We start from the raw sequence: 12,867 nt of genomic DNA, 5'->3' as shown, positions 1-12,867 counted from the left end.
CGTTTTACCCTCAAAGTTGTCCTGTGAACAAACTGTTTAATTTAAATGAAAAAAATCACAGTGTTGAAACTTTCTTTTCTCTGACACATGGCAGAGTGCACATACAGATATATGAAATAACACAAATATTCCCATAAGACATGGCAAGCATCATTATTATGACTACTCAGTCATGTGTAAAAGAGATTGGAAATTTCAGAAATACCATATGTGGCACTTTCTGCTTTTAGAAGCAATCCAAGTGCAGAAAATTAGAAACAGTCTAACTACTCCTAGAACCTATTGTCTGCATTTCCAGGTGATTAATGCACATTAGGACAGGGTGAAAGCAGCCCAGGAAGTTGGCTGGCATACACCTTTTCCCTTCATCCAATATCATAAAGGAATTGGCCTTTGCAATATGGTTCATACCGACCTTTTCTGTACTATTCTATACTATTTTAAAGGGAGAAAGGATAAATGCAAAGGATTTAGGATGAGATGGCATTTCTATAATGATGTCCTGTGGGTGCATTATCTTACACGTTCAGAGGCTTTTTTCTTTGTATCTCACTCTGATTTGTACATTTCTTTGTGCAATTTTTTAAAAGTTGGACAGTTTTCCATGAAGAAGTACATCTGCCTTCCAGCAGTTTCAAATTGCTCATGCTACGTTTGATATCCTTATATATATCTGCAACCCCATCAGAATCTTGCTGAGTTTTTGACTGCTGTGCTTCCTGTGGTAATTATTTATTTTTTCTGCAGTTTTAACCGCACATCGTGGGAAAAACTGTTTCCTTCTATTTTTAATCTGCTATCTTTTAATTGCACTGAGCAGTCCTTCTTGGGCTTTTGAAATTTGAAAAACATAAGTTCTTTATATTTTCCCTTTAGTCTTTTCTTCCTTCTACTTTCCTTGTCTTACTCCTGTTGTTCCAGGCCTGCACATACGAATTTTCCCCCAAGCAGAGGATTGCCTTTGAGGAGAAATCCTTCCTTACACTTCAGGAGAGCCATGATGAAAGTGAAAATCATAGAATCATAGAAATTGGATCATCTCTAAGAATCATCTAGTCTAGTCATCAAGCTGTCACCACCATGCCCACTAACCATGTCCCTCAGGGTCACACCTACCCTTCTATTGCATATCTCTGGGGATGGTGATTCCACCACCTCTCTGGGCAGCCTGTTCCAATGCCTAACAAGTTTTTCTGAGAATTAATTTTTCTTAATATCCAACTTGAACCTCCCTGGAACAACTTAAGGGCACAACCTCTCACTAGTAACCTGGGAGAAGAGGCTGACCCCTGCCTCACAATAACCTCCTTTCAGGGAGCTATAGAGAGCAATTAGTGTCTCACCTGAGCCTTCTTTTCTTCAAACTAAACAATCCCAGTTCTCTCAGCTGCTCCTGTAAGACTTGAGCTCCAGATCAGCTTCATTGCCCTTCTCTGGACACACTCCAGGGCCATGTTGAGTTCACTATCTCTGATACTAACCAGGATGCCATTGGACTTCTTGGCCACCTGGGCATGCTGCTGGCTCATTTTCAGCTGGCTGTCAATTAATAACTCCAATCTGAGAATATACTGAATATGAACATACTAGAATCATACAGCAATAGATCAAAAGTCACTAGAATGTTTTTTATATAATTCACCAACTTGTTCTTATTGCATCCTGAGCTCTTACTATTCTTGATCATACTGTCAATCAAATGGAAGTTTTCATTAAATGATGCCACCAAGATTGCTTAGGCTGAGTCATTATTTTGACCCTTAAGATTTTTCTTCCTCTGTATGCTTTGTTACTTCAGAATTAATTTTACTGAGCTTCCTGAGACTGTACTGGCCATTCAATGTGTAACATTCCTAGCTGTCCTCCATGGTTCCTGTGCTGCATCTCTAATAGGAAAAACAGAAAGAGCTGGACATTATGTCCTTTCACTACAAGCTTTTGTATGTTTAATAAAAGATGTTTACTAAGAAGTACAAACATAATGTGGCTTTCATGTATTCTAGGGAGCGGAGGTGCCTGACCTCCTTAACCAGGACAGTGATTGAGATGGAAAATGCAAGGAGTGGGCTAGGAGAAATACAAACTTGTTTTGTAGTGACAGATCAGAGACAGGAGGTGAGAAGTAAGCCTCAAGAGAGAACTTGTGGGCATTTTTCCCCGTGGTTATTAACATCTACTTAAGGTGCTCCATAAAATGGTAATATTTTCTGCCCAAACATCAAGGACCAGTTAGTTTTTCAGAATTTGCTAAGGAAGTGGAAGCACTCAATGAACAAAACAATCGATCTCTGGACAAAAAAAAGAAGACTAGAGAACATTTTTTGAAAAGTAGAAACTAGAAAGCTGTTAGCAGTGTTTCTGTTAAATGTGAAAAGCGTGCTAATTATGGCCTGAATTTGGTTTTAAAAACCTCTTATCACTAGGTTTCCTAAATAATGTATAATGAAAGTTTAATGTTACAGTGCAGACTCAGAAAAAGCCTTTTAGAGGATTTTAGAGATACAGCTTGGAAATCTGCACCGCTCTAATTGATGCTGTTCACTATTAAGAACCAAACATAAATTAGGGTATGAGTCAAACTTGATTATACATGTAGATATAGAATTATCATTCCCAGAAATTTAAATCCTCAAATCAAGTAATTTTTTAATTTTCACTCATTCCTCTTAATAAACCTATTCAGTCAATTGATTCAGACTAACCAATTAAGTCATGAAAGCATTTGGAAAGCTTTGTAAACACCAACAAGAGAAGTGTAGCTTTTTGGAAAGCATATGCTCAAACAGAAGGCACTTCACATCAGCATCAACCAGACATCAGTGTGTTGTTAACCCTCTCTGGGCTGAAACATGGACACAAGGCACAGTGCAGTGCCAACTCAACTTACAGCAAATAAGTTTATGGATTTTGATACTGGATAAACACAGTCCTGTGGAAGGCAAAAAATATGCAGCTGTGCTTTCTGTCTTCATAAAGGAGTTTGAGAATAGGCTTTAAGACTGTAAAAAAAGTCATCAATTTTTTGGCATATTTGCCATTCCATTTTCAATTGTTATAAATACATTGCCTGCAAATGTTTAAATGCAATATATAGAGCTGCAATCCAAAATCTGATTATGCCTCTTACCAGACTTGTTTAAGCCTTCTCTTACCAGAGAGAAATATCCCTCACCGCACAGCCATGCCTTATCCATGTCACAGCTGTTGGCAGTACATACAACTACGAACAACTGTTTTCAAGGGTGAAGCACAGGAAGAGTTTTTTCATCCAAAAATTCTGAGGAACACCTTGAGAGCTCACTGAGAATGGCAACCACTGCCATCAAACCTACCTGGTGCATTAGTTTCATAACAACAAGGTCACATCTCCTACTCGTTTTATGGTTTTATTGCTTTCGTTTCCATATGTTTTAATAAAAAAATATTAAAAATTAAAATAATTTTTGTTATTTATAATACACATTAAGTATATTATATATTTTATGAGTGCTGCTCCAAAAGCAATACTTTTTGTTTTATGATGTTGGCCCATAACATCAGAGATGAATATTGGTAGTGTGGCAATAGAGGCTGAACCTTATCACTGGAATTCTATTACATGTTGTTGCTGTGTGACAGATGAGAGCAGAGGGACAGTCTGACAGAATGGCATTTGACATGAAAGTACTGGTGAAGCAAAGATGTGCCATTGAATTCCTCCATGTGAAAAAATTGCACCCACTGACATTCATCAATGCTTGCTAAACAGTTGTGGAGATGAAACAGCAGATGTGAGAACAGTGAGGCCACAGGTGGTGTGTCAGCAGTGGAAACAGCAACAGTGGGTCACCTCCACTGGTGCAGACTGTTGTAAGTGTGGAATGCAGGCTCTTGTTCACCACTGGCAAAAATGCGTAACTACTGGTTGTGACTGTGTTGAAAAAGAATGTTTCGTAGCTGAGAATTTCCTCTATAAGTACTATTGTACTCTCTGTATTGTCTGTAGTTCCTATGGAAATATTTAGGAGGCATTACTTTCGAAGCAAAGTCATAGATGTGGGCCTAGACAATTCATCTTCGCTCAGCATGGCCCAGGCAAGCCAAAAGGCTGGACACCCATGAGCTAGCAGAAGGGCCCTGCAGTGATCCTGAGTTTCACCGCTGTCCTGTGGCCTGAGCCAGAGGGAAAGCAGCCAGCTCTAACGGGATGAACACATACATCCTAACTGGATGAATACATCCTCTTGTGTTTTTTCTTCCTTTCAGTTTTTTAGTGTTTTAATCATTTTTCTTATAGCATAATCTTCTCTTCCCTCAGTATTCTTTTTCCTCCAAGGAAATTTATATTTAATGTTGGCATCTGTTCCCAGAATCTTTCTTTTTATCACAACATACTAGAATTTATTTAATTATTTAGTAACACCTTCCTTGTCATGTTTGCTGAGGATAATGACATGCAACTGTACAGCCTTCACTCAGGTGGGTATGTTAACACATGTTTATAGACGTTAAGTTCTTCTTACAAGATCTTTCCAGTCTCTCAGAAGTCCTTTATGTGCTAGTTGCGAACATGGCAGGTGCCTCATGCTCTTGTCTCCTGTTTTCTGTTGCCTTGCACATGCCAAAAATATTTTCTGGCTAGGAAGGCTCATCTTCTCCTCACATGCCTGCCTTGCCAGGTTTTAAATTGGCCCATATTCAAACATTATCTTTAGATACCTGGCAAAGAGGTACATATATGTCAATTACTGATGTCCACAGCTTTCAGACCGCCTGCTGGGTAGGTGCCTTACTATGCTAGGTTACTGAACATAATGAGTAAATTAAGAAAATAAAACCCACAATCTTACAAAAGTGATTTGTGCTAATAGCAGTTAAGATACAAAATCAAATACATTATTATGATGGTATGCAAGAATAAAAATTCTCTGTAGCTGCAGGAGCAGCTGAACTGATTACAAGACTCATCTTAGGATTACCTGCCCTAGGGCACACAATGTCTATGCGAATCCATACTCTGGTTTGCTCTTACATCTGCTTCCACAAACTTCTTTTAAAGTTTACTGATGAGTATTTTTATTTTTCATCCTATGAGTATTCTCCTGGCTTTGGTTGAGTTCTTTTTTAGTGCTGTCCAGCCAGCTTGCTGTGACTTTGAGAGTTACAAAGAAAATTACATTTAAACTTTCTGAAGGCAAGCAAGCTTCACAGAATCTGTCTGGGACTTAAAACACAAAGAAAGTCTGGACATCTGAGCTCTAAGGTAATGTTGCCCAACTGCACCTGGCCCATTTTGTTCTTTATCTCAGAGAATCTGTTCAGATCAGGAAGGATAAAAACATACTTTCTTTCTACACAGCTATGCAAATGGAATTTAATTAACAAATATAAAGCCTGATATATGATTGTACAGGTTAATAATTGTCCATTTTTTTGTAATTGATTTTTTCAAGGACATGACAATGAGAAACAAATGTATTTTTACCCGTTTAATCATCCTTTAAAAAAAAAACAACAACTCTTTTTTTTTACATTACAACAATGCACTACATTAACAGTTGGTTTGCTCAGCCCACTAATTACTTAAGTATATGTTAGTTCTGAAGTGACTTGAAGATTGAGTAATGAAACACTCATTTGCTATTATTGTGGCTTCCTTGCATTTCCCTCAAGAGTTAGAAACGTAGAATCATAGAATGGTTTGGTTTGCAAAGGACCTTAAAGCCCACCCATCCCCAACCCCATGCCATGGGCAGGGCTGCACCGGGCCCAATCCAACCTGGCCTTGAGTGCCTCTAGGAATGGGGCACCACAGCTCCTCTGTGCAGCTGTGCCATGGCCTCACTGCCTTCTGAGTGAAGAACTGCCTCCAAACATCTAACCTAAATCTCCTCTTTTAGTCTAAAACCATTCCTTCTAGTCCTGTCTGCCTGTGTAAAAAGTCATTTTCCTTCCTGTTTATAAGCTCACTTTAAGTACTGGTAGGCTGCAATGAGGTCTCCCCTGAGCATTCTCCAGGCTGAACAAGCCCAAATCCAGCTCCTTCAGCCTTTCTTCACAGGAGAGGAGTTTCAGCTCTCCAATCATCATCGTCGTAAGTAACAACAGATAAAAAAGACTCAGTCTTTTTGCTGCATTTTTTTTTTTTTCCTTATTGCAGTGTTTCCTTTGGATAACATTTTTTGAATTTTTTCAAGAGCAGATTTCTTATCCATTTTCATAATTTTTTTTTTTAAATGCATTGTACCATGCTGAAACAACAGTTTTGAATGGAATATGCCTTATGAATAGTTATTTTAAGGACTCATAAATTTGGAAGAAATATCATAACCAATAATAGGAGTTGGGTATTAAGGGTGTGGCAGAAAGGGAAGCCAGTTTTATTAAGCTTATAAGGTAAGAAACTGTATTACAGATCGGTAAGTGCTATTTGCAGGCACCTTCTTTGCCACCTGTTATTTTCTACCCAGTTGTTGAGCATTAAAAGACTGGTTTCAGTTATCTCAGTTAAGCTAGAAAATTAACTCTTTGATATTTTATTGTTCTTAAAACTCAAAACTAATTTTAACATTTGGCAAGTTTGTGCTGGGCCTATTTCTTGTTTGTACTGTATTACTGGGAAAAACAGATTCACAGACTTTGATTTATCATTCTTGTTCTCGGGACAAAGTTTAGCCTCCACCTCCTCATTAAAGATATATATATGTCCATCTATATGATGGAGGCTGTTTGCTACAGATTGTTCTTACATATTTATTTGGTGGATGAAATGCAAAAACAAAAACAAAAACAAAGTTAATCAGTATTCTGAGGTGTTGAGCATCATTAAGTATATCATGTCTAACATAACTGAGATTGCCACCAAGTACTGATTTCTCACCAGACTGTCTTTCAGAGAACTATGGAGAAAGTCAGACTGTGTAAACTCAGGTTGTTTCTCAATTAGTATCATTGATGGCAGTACACAAAGGATCAAAATCTATGCCTCTGATCAGAGACAAACTTTGCCAGAGTATGGGTGGGCAGGTGTTGCCACTTTAACCTGACCCAGATTGATACCACCTGGATTCTAGCTGGAGTTGGAGCCAAATGCGGAAAGAAAGAAAGAAAAATAAGCTAAAAGAGAGCCCTTTCTAGCAAAACACTTCATGGAAGCTGCTCCTGAGGGCTTACCAGAATTGCACAACTTAGGGCAAAGACTTGCTCCTGTACTTGAAAACAAGAACTTGATCCGTTTCTGGGCAAAAAGGTAATAAATGAATAGGACAATCCTTCTTGTTTAACTGGCTGTCTCCTCCAGTCACATGTAAATCCTGCTTAAATAATCACAGGTGTTCAATATAGCAGTACTGTAAAGAGAGCAGATGGTAGGCAGTTCTGACTGGAGATGTGGCTAGCTGTGCTGTGGTGAAGCTACCTGCAACCCCTTAAGCTGTTATCTTCTCTGGCTGTTTGTTTTGCCTCCTAGCTAGAAATGATTGCCCTTCTTACAGTGCTCGCAAGATAATGTGTGAATATTTGGAGGCTCTGATGGAAAGCCTCATGTTTTACTCTAAATGCAACCCCCTAAGCAAAAATCACAAATTATAGTCAAGCAGTTGAGACATGTACATGTTTTACTGCCACCTCTGAAAAAGAGACCATAACCCATCACAGAAGGTACTGTTACTTTCTCATTGCTTCGGCTCTGAACCTGCCCAGGACCAGAGATCTGTGGCTGTGAAAGATTCAGCTGTTCAGAGCCATGAGTCTGTTATGTGTGAAGTAATTTGTCTTTCTTGGAGAAAGTTTAAGTCCATGCATTTGGTAACTTTAATTTTTGTGTATGCGTTAAGCATAAATCCTTAATAATAATTAAGTTGGCAATCCTTAATAAGCAAGTTGTCACTGGTCTTCTCTAGAAGACCAATGTTCTTGTTGGCACAGGGCTGAGGTGGAGTCAAAGACACCTTTGCAACAAAGTGTCAGGGAAGAAGGGCAAGGAACGCCAGTATGGTCCCTTGCCATGGTACTTGCTGTAGTTTCAGGGAGGTGAGATTCCAATGTTGTTCTTGTCCCATAAGGAATGACTGGAGGCTTATACTTATGACAAATGCTCTTCCAGTATTACTGAACGAAGTGCATAGTGGTACGTAGTCCTTATGACAATGAATTAATCACAGGCGGTGACAAAATGCCTTTTGGACCAAGCATCGTTCAAGGCCAGGTTGGAAGGGGCTCTGAACAGCCTGGCAACCCTACACATGTGAGAGAGTTGGAACTGGGTAGTCTTTAAGGTTCCTTCCAACCCAAGCTGTTCTGTGTTTCACTGTGATCTTTGATATCTTTATGTGAGCAGAACAAACCGCCTACATAAGAGCAAGCACCGCATTATAATCCTTTTGTGTCTCAAGCCATTTTGATCCTCATGCCTCATCTAGTTCCATCTTCAGTGGACTATTTAGTTCATAAACCTGTTGCTATAGCATGCTTTTCTGACCTGAAGTTTTACTAGGCTCACAGTACTTTAGGAAGTTCTTTCTGTTATCACTGTATAGCTGGATAAATGCCCCAGCAGTGCCTGCATCCCTAGGTTAAACACATCCCAGCTTATGGCACAAACTATTCCTATCTTTGTACTGGAAGAACATGTATGCTGTGATTGCAGCCTGTGACTCTTCACAGCCTGTCAGCTTTCCTATTGACACTTCTTCAGTTTGTGACATCTTCTCTCTTTTCTTTAGGCTTGCTTCCATAAGACTAAAATGCTTAGCTTGCCTTGAGCCAGAAAGTGTATATTAAATCCTCTGACGCTATGCATTTGAGTCTGTGTCCACATTCAGTGTTCACTTTGTTAGCAGTTCCTTTTTATCCATCTTTGGTTTACCTTCACACGTTCACACAGTAATACAGAACCAAATAGGGAAAACAAGTCACATAAAATATTCATGAAAGATAAGACACTTTCCCAGTTTGTCAGTTCTGTCTGAGATTCATCTCCTGGCTAATCTGTTGCAAAGTCTACTTATGTTCTGCTGGAGATTTAGTTTTTATCCTCGTACAATGCAAGTAATCCATCTATTTGTGTCTGAAAGCTTTATTTAATTTACTCTCTTCCAAAGGAAGTCAATCCACTGCTTTTGTTTTTGTTTTTTCCCCCCAAAAATTTAGTTGCACATTTCTGCTAAAATATTCACTTGTTTCATCTTTGTGACTCATGCAAGTTTGGACCTTGTTTATGGAATATATAAGAACATATGGTAGATATGAGTGATTCTTAACTTTTCTTTCTTTCCTTTTCCTTGCCGTAGATAATTTTCCATTACCAGTATTGTGGAAGAGGGGCCACTACCTGGCCAAAAAAGCCAGATAATCACAGGGTTCTGCTACTATTTCTTTTTGGAGAAGCAATAAGGAAGCAGGAAAAAAGGCCTGCAGCCTCCAGACATCATCTTCAATCTACAGATCTGCTGTAAATCATGCACTCCATTTGACACCAAATGGAGAAAACAAGAAAAAGCTTAATGGTAATATACAATTCCTTCAAGTTATTTATTTTCTCAGTATCTGAGACATTGGTGATACCTGTGTTGATTTGAAGTCATTCACATCATAGCTCAGAACACGTTTGTTCAAATAATATTAGACTTGGTCATCTACAGCACAAACACATTATGCCCAAATGTAGTCACACCAAGGGGATAACATGAAATGTATAGTGCTATTAATCATAAGTGAGGGGAAAACAAAGCTGTGAGTAACCTAATTATAGCTGGTCTGAAGGGTTAGGAAAACCGCCTTTCAATTTTTAACCTGCATTATGTAGCAATGGAAGAGATGAAAAATATTGGGAAGTGGGTACAAGCTATTTAGCTGCCACAGCTTTGATGCATGCCTGGTTCTCAGACTGCCACATGGGACTGCAAAGTGACTGATAACACATTGTATCCTCTTCAGTACAGAGCTGGAGCCTCCTGTTCAAACATGTTATCTTTCCCCGTCGTTTGCAAACCAAAGAGTTCAGCAAAGATGTTAAAATGGTGTTGAGTTGGTACTGTCATTACATGGGCAAGTATCAGTATATGTCATCAGGGTGACAAATTTCTATGTGAAAAAACATGTTGGAGCCCATATTCTGTTAGCTCTTCTGAGTAATATGATCTGTTGGTTGCTCACCAACACATCTTGGCCTTTACACCTTTCAGGATCATCTCATACACAGATATCTTGAATTTTTAATCAGTTTTGCAATAAAGGGAAGTTCCCTTTTCTCCATGTTTCAGCAGTAAGAAAAGCTCTCTTTGAACAGTGCAGACCACACAAAGGTCTGGAACAAATGTGCAGGGCCACAGCATGCACCTGCTGTATTGGACCTACAAGGTGAGGGTTTGATAGCAGGGTGTTGCAGGGAGGCCTCTGCTCGCAGAGCCCGGCGCTGCCCCGTGTCAGACTAGAGCAGCTCCGGCTGCTCCTCACGGGACCCATCACTCCCACAGCTGTACCGCGAGCGGTGCTTTGTGTGTGCCTCGGAGGGAGAGGAGCTAAGGAAGGGAAACGCAGTGGATGCGGCCTGAACGAGGCACAGCCCGCGGATACCCCCACCGGAGCGGCCCGGGGCCGGAGCTGCAGCCCGTGGGAAGCACAGGCAGAGCAGTTCAGAATAGGGCTGGGAGGGAGGGAGCCCCGTGGAGATGGAGCAGAGAGTGACCAGGGAGGAGCGGCAGAGACTGAACATTATGGACTGATCGCAGCCTGGACTCCCTGTTCCCCTGCACTGTGCTGTTCAGGGAGAGAAAGTAGATGAAAGTGGGTAGGGAGGAAGGAGTTCCTCGTTTTTAGTTCTCACTGCTCCAGTCTGTTAGCAGTAGGCAGTAAATTACATTAGTCTCCCTATGCTGTTTTGCCCATGACAGCAAATAACGGGTGGTCTCCTCGTCCTTATCTCGACCATTGTGTTTTCTCCCTTTTTTTTTTTGAGGAAGTGAAAGAGCACTGTGGTGGAGCTCAGCTATCAGTATGGAATGGTCTTTGTTTTGCCCATTAAAGAAAAATTCTGTTTTTGTGTATTACTGAGAGTTGATAAGGAGAATTAGGAAAAGTAGTATTAACCAGAAGAATTATTAAACTTACAGAGAGAGACTTGGGAAATACCTTTTAGAAGGTCATTTATTTCCCTTTTTTCACCTTCTCTGCTGTACCTCTCACATTGTATTTCCTATTTCTTCCTGAGGAATTAAATAAATATATTTTTCTTAGAAAATGTAAGTATTCTGTGGTCACAGGAACTTTTAAGGCATATAACAGTTACAGCAGAAAGATAAAAACACATCAGATTACTCTGAGGTGTTGGTTCAGCAAAGTGTTTGGGAGCAGTGTTAATGGTAGATTCACTTTTTAATATCCTTTGGAATTTATTTACTTTTGCAAGCCGTTTAGATGAAGCATCAAAACTAATGTGAGTTATCTTTGTGCTCAGTCGACAACTTGTTTCTGCTTCCCTTAGATTTGTACAATGTATTTTGAATTTTCAGCCTCTTCACCTGGATGCAGGGAGAAAGGAAAACAATAATAGAGAATATCTCCAAAGCACTTTTATTCTGGTGAGTTTCACATTTGTCCAGGCCATAACCCTACTCACTCAGGGGTCGGTTTGCAGTGGAAAACATAGAGCCAGATGCAAGTGACAGTGGGATTTCTTGATGCTTGCAAGGTGATGTGTTCATCATATAGCAGGCACAACCCGAGAACTGAAAATGCAGGACTGATCACAGCAAATGTCAGGAACAAGCATGATGAATCCTTCAAGCCCATCCACAGATTTTAGGTTACTTTTTTTATTCTGATTAGGCTCTTTCAGAGTGGTGAGTGGTTATAATTGTGTTTATATCACTACAACAGCAAACACAGCCACAAGTGTTTTGAAATACTACACAGTCAAGAGATAACATTTTCTTCCTTTGCAAAAAGCGTGGCTGTAATGTTGGTGTGGAAGCAGTGGCAGTCTTGGAGCTCCTGCAGCCGTACCTGGTTATAAGCTGTTTAAGGCTGTGAGTTGCTGGTAATGCCTTTTTAAAAGAAACTTAATAAAAAGCAACAGGCAGCTATCTGGATTCATCTAAAAAAAGAGAGCTCCTCATAAAACTTTCCTTTGAGAACAGAGAAAAAACTTGAAAAATCCCTATAGCTTTTAAGTAGACAGAAGAGAGAAACTGGAAGAAGTTAAATGGGGCATATCGGAGGATTATTGTGACATTGTTAATCGGATATGTTTGCCATTTCGGTGTTGCAGAGAGTTGAGTGGTATTTCAAGCCCACCTGTGCTTTCCTTTCCAAAATAGCTTTTCATACGGGGGCTCAGTGCGCTGCTTCTGCAGCAGCAGCCACAGGAGAGGTAGTACGCAGTGCATGAGGCAGATGAGGAGCGTGTGTGGTCAGACACTTGCAGAGGGAAACACAGATGAGTTCACTCAGCAGTTAACGTAGGTAATGGCTGCTTTTCCCTGAGATCCCACTGCTCTTTGGGCAGCTTTTTTCTCTGTATTTTGGAGGTGTGTGAGGAGGGGAGGGATGCTGCTGCTGAATGTTGAATGCAAAGCACTTGGCTGTGATAGGCTGAAGGGACGAGGGATATCTGCCTATATATACTGGCAGCTGCATCCTCTATGCTCTACAGCTGTCACAGAGGAGCAAAGAGAGGCAGTGAGGAACAGAAGGGGACGAAAGACCTCACCAGCTCCCTGTAAGTATTATTCTTTGTCCTTCAAGCTTCATGGTTATTCAATTCAAGTAAGTATATTTGGATTAGTGTGAGAATTGGTTACTTGGAGCTGAATCTCAGATAATAAACAGCCAGACTATGTTATGTTAGGAATAAGCTGGGATGCCCAGAAAAGTGCTCCCTTTTAATCT

General features: G+C 40.1%; 1 protein-coding gene across 4 annotated transcripts in view; it reads left to right on the top strand.

Annotated features, from left to right (window-relative positions):
* Nucleotides 1-12,867, top strand: part of DDC (dopa decarboxylase) — a 67,009-nt gene that overhangs the window by 2,235 nt on the left and 51,907 nt on the right. Inside the window, exons 2-4 of one of the 4 annotated variants that reach the window (XM_031552788.2) lie at nt 9,270-9,485; nt 11,462-11,558; nt 12,632-12,697. The exons of 1 other annotated variant lie outside the window; for it this stretch is intronic. The gene's annotated coding sequence lies outside the window, so the exon portion shown is untranslated. The remainder of the gene's footprint in view (nt 1-9,269; nt 9,486-11,461; nt 11,559-12,631; nt 12,698-12,867) is intronic. 2 more of the 4 variants (XM_085220496.1, XM_085220497.1) reach the window with 2 other exon arrangements.

This window comes from Meleagris gallopavo, chromosome 3 (genome assembly GCF_905368555.1).
Source record: "Meleagris gallopavo chromosome 3, MGAL_WU_HG_1.1, whole genome shotgun sequence".
Taxonomy (NCBI): Eukaryota; Metazoa; Chordata; class Aves; order Galliformes; family Phasianidae; genus Meleagris; species Meleagris gallopavo.
Note: the sequence above shows the minus strand (reverse complement) of the source record. Positions and strands in the feature narration are given on the sequence as shown.